This window comes from Lolium rigidum, chromosome 2 (assembly GCF_022539505.1).
Source record: "Lolium rigidum isolate FL_2022 chromosome 2, APGP_CSIRO_Lrig_0.1, whole genome shotgun sequence".
Classification (NCBI taxonomy): domain Eukaryota; kingdom Viridiplantae; phylum Streptophyta; class Magnoliopsida; order Poales; family Poaceae; genus Lolium; species Lolium rigidum.
The window spans coordinates 29,489,948-29,496,198 of NC_061509.1; the positions used below are offsets into that span (position 1 = coordinate 29,489,948).

Here is a 6,251-nt window from a genome sequence, read left to right on the forward strand (position 1 = left end):
GAAGCTTTGCATTCCGTGGGCATCGAGTGTGTGCTTTTTGAATGGAGGATAGTTTATCTTTTTAATCTTTTCGCGAAGCACTGCTCTCGTTCTTATGTTTTTCGCGTCTGAAATGGTTTGGATGTGCAACCTTGTTGCTTGGGCTTCGTATTGTGCCGGTTCATACTAAATAGGTTCAACATTTCTTGATTCTGGCCCGAGCATCGCATCGGCTCTTTTATCCTCGGCTAGGATGTCTTGCCCTTTTTTTACCAGAAATTGTAAGAGAGGCTCCTAATGTGGTATTGCATTAAAAACCACAGATATCTACATAGTTTGGTGTAAACACCTTTGTTATGAGAAGTAGATGAAAGAATTAAATTGTGTCTATAAGACCTGAGATATCATCTAGCAAGTTTTGAGGAACCCTAAATCTAAGAAGTTGCTCAGATTGCACTCTTGCTCTCTAAGATGCTCTATATGTCCTTATATCCTTGAAGTCTTTGAGACAGATCCAAATCTAATAATTTTGAGAGTAAGGTGCGAAGCAGGGTGTAGACCTCCCCCGTGATCCGAGTCACTAGTACTCACACACACATCTAGCAACTCTTGCGAGGGGGTCTGAACCGGCCACAGGGAGATGGCGGATACGGTGCTGAGCATGGCTAGGTCCATGGTGGGCGGCGCCATCAACAAGGCAGCCTCTGCCGCCGCAGACGAGATGAGTCTTCTCATGGGTGTGCGCAAGGATATATGGTATGTTTGCATGAACTTTTTAATTATTTTGGTCACGCACCTTTCCGCACCCTCGTGCATCCTTTTTTCTAGTTATGAACTTCAAGTATCTCTTGTTGGGTGGGTGTGTGTGTGTGTATATATATATGTATATATATACACACACACACATACATACATATATAAACGTGATTAGAATACATTGTTTTACTCAACTCTAATACATAGAATGACACCAAGTATATTCATGGCAACCTTCAAATCTGCCTGGATTGATGGGTGTGAAGATATTATTTTGTGTGCACCATTGCATGTCATAGGATACATGAATGGCACGAATCATGTTTTAATTGAGTTTATTTGTGCCCTTTTTGGCAGGTTCATCAAAGATGAGCTAGAAACAATGCAGGCATTCTTGGTGGCTGCTGAAGCAATGAAGGAGAAAGACCTACTACTCAAGGTCTGGGCGAAGCAAGTGAGGGACCTGTCCTACAATATTGAAGATTGCCTTGGTGAGTTCATGGTGCATGTGGCAGGTCAAAGCTTGTCACGGCATCTGATGAAACTCAAAGATCGCCATCGAATCGCCATTCAAATCCGTGATCTCAAAGGAAGGGTTGAAGAAGTGAGCAACAGGAACACACGGTACAACCTAATTGACAAGAACCAAGTCTTAGTCAAAGCCATTGATGAGAGAGAGTCTCGCATGGAAGATATCCGCAATCAGTCAGGTACCAACATCGATGAAGCTGAACTTGTGGGATTTTCGAAGCCCAAAGAAGAGTTGATAAAGCTTCTAGATGTCCATGCCAATAATGGCCCTACTCAGGTAGTATGTGTGGTTGGCATGGGTGGTTTGGGACTACGCTTACAAGGAAGGTTTATGAAAGTATGGAAAACTTTTCATGTTGTGCTTGGATCACTCTCTCGCAGTCATTTGTCAGGATGGATCTTCTCAAAATTATGATCAAAGAACTTTTGGGTGATAGAGAATTGAAGAAGCAACTCGAAGGGAATGTAGTGCGAGAAGAGAACCTCGCCAACTACCTTAGGAAAGAGCTACTTGAGAAGAGGTACTTTGTTGTTCTTGATGATTTGTGGAACTTAGATGATTGGAAATGGATCAAAATTATTGCTTTTCCTAGTAGTAACAACAAAGCTAGTCGGATAATGGTAACAACACGGAATGTTGGCTTAGCTGAGGAGTGTAGTTTCGAATCTTCTAGACCACTTATCTACCACCTTGAGCCCCTAAAAACAGATGATGCCATAAAGTTGCTACTAAGGAAGACTGGAAAAACTGCGGAAGATATGAAAAATGACAAGGACATGAAGAACATAGTTACTAAGATTGTAAAAAAATCTGGGCGGTTACCACTAGCTATACTCACAATTGGTGGCATGCTTGCCACCAGAGTGGTTAATGAGTGGCAAAATATTTATGACCAAATCCCCTCAGAGATAGAGAGAAACCAAAACCTTGCAGCAATGAGGAGGGTGGTTACTCTTAGCTACAACCACTTGCCTTCTCATCTTAAGTCATGTTTTCTATATTTAAGCATATTCCCTGAGGATTTTGAGGTTAAGAGGAGGCGTCTGGTAGAAAGATGGATAGCCGAGGGGTTTGTTGTTGCGAGAGATGGGGTGAGTGTTGAGGATGTCGGAAATAGTTACTTTAAGGACCTAATCAACCGAAGCATGATCCTGCCATCAAAAGTGAATATAGAAGGAGCTGTGAAGAGATGTCGAGTTCATGACATCGTACGCGATGTCATGATCTCAATTGCTAGAGAAGAAAAGTTTGCATGCTCCACATGGGATAATGCAACTGGCATAGCAGGGGATAACTTCCGTCATGTAGCATACCAAGGCAGTTGGTGCCCAGATAAAGGCTTGGATTGGAACCATGTCCGATCATTTACTGTGTTTGGTGAGAGACCCAAGAAGCCAACACCTTCAGTTTGTTCGCCCGACTTCAAGATGCTTAGAGTCTTGGATTTGTGTGATGCCAAGTTTGACGTCACACAAAAAGATATCAGTTCCATAGGGATGTTGCGTCATTTGAAATATGTCAGCATCACGCCTAATAGAGACGTACATGTTTACAAACTCCCAAGATCCATTGGGAAGCTACAAGGGTTGCAAACTTTGGACATAGGAATGAGTTATGTGGCATCACTACCAACTGAGATCACTAAACTAGCAAGCCTTCGTAGCCTCCGTTGTAGGAAAGATAGCTTTGGTGATAATGTGTACAAATTTTATCCTTTGATGTTGTTAGCCTCCACATTTTGCCTGCCTATTATTTACTCTCCTTTAATTGATCCTGAGGATCGTCCAGAGATTATGATGTATGTACACATGACCTGGACTTGCCGTTGGTCAAATTCTCAAGGTGTGAGAGTGCCCAAAGGGATCAGCAATCTAAAGGAGTTGGAGATACTAGAAGTTGTGGACATTGAGCGAACTAGTAGAAAAGCAGTTAAAGAGCTGGGGGAGCTTATAAAGCTAAGAAAGTTGAGTGTGGCACTAGGGGCAAGTCAGCACAAGAGGGAGATTCTTTGTGCATCCATTGAGAAGCTCACTTCCCTCCGGTCTCTTAATATTCGCGTGGATGATTATTTTAGGCCGGCATCCCTCAAGTGCTTGCATTCAATTTCCTCTATCCCCCCTTTCTTGAGGACGCTGAAGTTGGAAGGTGGTCTTGGGGAGATGCCAGGCTGGTTTGGGGATCTGCTACATTTGGTAAAGATTAACTTATCGTATAGCACTCTGACAGAAGGGGATAAAAGCATGACCATACTAGGCGCACTGCCCAAGCTCATGCACCTTTATCTTGATACGGAATCTTATTCTGGGGAGAAACTAGTTTTCAGAGCGGAAACATTCACAAATCTCCGGGAACTTGTTATGTCCCAAATGAGGAAACTGAGGGAGTTGATATTTGAGGTGGGGACCTCGCCCCACTTGGAAAAGATTGAAATCACTTTCTGCGAGCTGGAATTAGGGATTACTGGTATCAAACACCTTCCAAAACTCAAGGAAATTTCACTTGGTTACGATGCTAAAGTGCTTGCATTCAATTTCCTCTTTCCCCCCTTTCTTGAGGACGCTGAAGTTGGAAGGTGGTCTTGGGGAGATGCCAGGCTGGTTTGGGGATCTGCTACATTTGGTAACGATTAAATTATGGTATACCACTCTGACAGAAGGGGATAGAAGCATGGCCATACTAGGCGCACTGCCCAAGCTCATGCACCTTATTCTTGGTAGGGAATCTTATACTGGCGAAGATGATCTACGGTGACGACGACTGAGTCTCCCGCTTCTCGCTCTCTATGCCGGCCCGGAGTCTCCCGCTTCTGGCTCATGTAGCTGCCTGCCCTGAAACACCATCTTTTCATGCATGTGCCCGCCCCGTCAAATCTCCTATTCTTTTTCACTTGATTCAGTCTGAGTTTCTAACGAGGTTTCTCTCCGTCTCTCTAACAGGCCATATTCCTCGTTCCCTCTTGTTGCCGATGATCATGCCAACATCAATGCTGATGCAGCCCTCTGTTCCGGTGTCTGTTGCTCCTCATTTGTTGCCACATCTTACTTCATGTTGGTACTAACACTCAACCCTCCTTCCGTTTAATTGATTCCATATCTTAGATGCATGTTTGATGATTTCTAGTTGGTCACTTGGTTGTTCCAAACTCCGGTTCAATGTGATGTAGTTAGTTCCGTTGCTATGTATCTGCTGGATTATCTTACAATGTCAAGTTTCCCAGCCTGCTGGTTGCTTCTTTTGTAGTATCCATGATCTTCTGCTTCGTTTTTCCTTTGAGCATTTATTATTTCATATAGTCCACTTTTTACCTGAAAAATATCGTATATACCCTGTCTTAGTGTTCGGAATGGTAACGCTTTTGTATTGTCAGAAATCGTACGAGGAGCTGTAGTAACTATGATAAATGATATCTGAGCAAGGAGCTTCTCAATCTGAAGTGAATAAACATCCAACCATCCTATGCTGCAAAGCACACTCAGTGATCTCGAGGGAAGTTGGACACCACAGGAGATTCTTTTCTGAGCCACCTGAGAGTTCCGGGTCCAAACGCGTCTGAAGCGTGAACCATGAAATGATGATCCTAATAACCGGTGAGTTCAGTGAGCAACGAGTCATGTTCTTTTCCAGTTATCATGCCACACTGGCTGCAACGTCCATTAAGCTGCAGTTGCCTGTCGCGTTCGCCACTGGTGGCCTATGATACAGCAACGTCATGTTCCTACGCTGTGAAAGCCCGAGGGGGGATTCTTTGTTATGGAGCAGGCTGAACATCATTTCAAGATCTTACAAGAATTTTACAAGTGGCAACTGCTGGCCTAGAAGCCAACGAGTAATTTGAGAAGACCACGCCATGGAATGGATCTAGCTGATTCGTCGACAACAGCTCTGCAGCCACTTCGTCCAAGCTTTTTTTTTTTGCGGGAAACCACCGATGATATTAAAGGACAGAAATTACAGAAAGACACCCAAACAAGATTGAAATTACAGCGAGGAACAGAACGTGCCGATGGCGCGCCGCCGCTGCATCTTCCCTAGAGCCTTGGATCGGAAGATGTCCCCTAGTGGACGGGAAGTCGTCGGACCTCGAACTCCGGAGAGCCTCCACCCTACTCCGGCCGCAACACCGCCATCCTTCATCATCAACGACTTCAGGTTCGATCCAGATCCGCCGCCGCACGGGATCTGGCCAGGGAGCAGAGCACAGCACGGATCCACCGATCCGTGGGTGCGGGATAGGCAGGCGCGCCACCACGGAGCTCCACCGAGTGCCGTCGTCGGAGAAGACGCACACCTGCAGCAAAACCAACACCGGCGACCCCACCTCCTCCGCGGCGCCGCCGGCTGAAGCCCCTACAGAACCTACCTTATCTACAGCTGTGAAACGGGGATCCCCCACCCTCCCGCCGCCGGAGGGCGAGGGATCCGATGGATCGACGGCGAGGCGGTGGATCGGCTGGGAGATCTAAAAATCGCCCCTCTCAGCTACAGTGGCGGGAGAGGAGAGACGTCCAGGGTCGTCTAACCCACTTTGTCCAAGCTTAACAGGCGTACTCTCGCGTCTCATGAAAGAAGCACAAGAATTGCATGCCCGCATAATGCCATCTACCTCATCCAGTGGCTGAATTCAATGGCTGGCTGTATATATATGATTCAAGCTCTCTCTCTATATATGCAGTGTCATCGGAGTCCCTGTGAGAAAAATGGTGTGTAATGTTTGTAATTTTGTTGAGAACAATCAATTCAAGGGATGCCTACCAATGTTTTTCACTGCGCATCTTTTTTTTTCGATACGGGGTGAATCCCCCGCCTCTGCATCATTTGCTGCCTATGGCTCTTTATTAAATTATTGAAAGTCTGAGTTACAATCTTATTACATCACGGATCACTCGAAAACCAGCCATCTAAAAATAACAAAAAGAACAAGCCACCACAAGATCTTCATGCCTGACTCCGGCGATGGAGGGGCGAGGACAGCGGCGCGCCTTCG

The 6,251-nt window shown here is 45.5% G+C and overlaps 1 pseudogene; it reads left to right on the top strand.

The window, feature by feature from the left end:
• Nucleotides 1–619: 619 nt before the first annotated feature.
• On the top strand, nt 620–3,897 carry LOC124689431 (annotated as a pseudogene).
• Nucleotides 3,898–6,251: the final 2,354 nt, after the last annotated feature.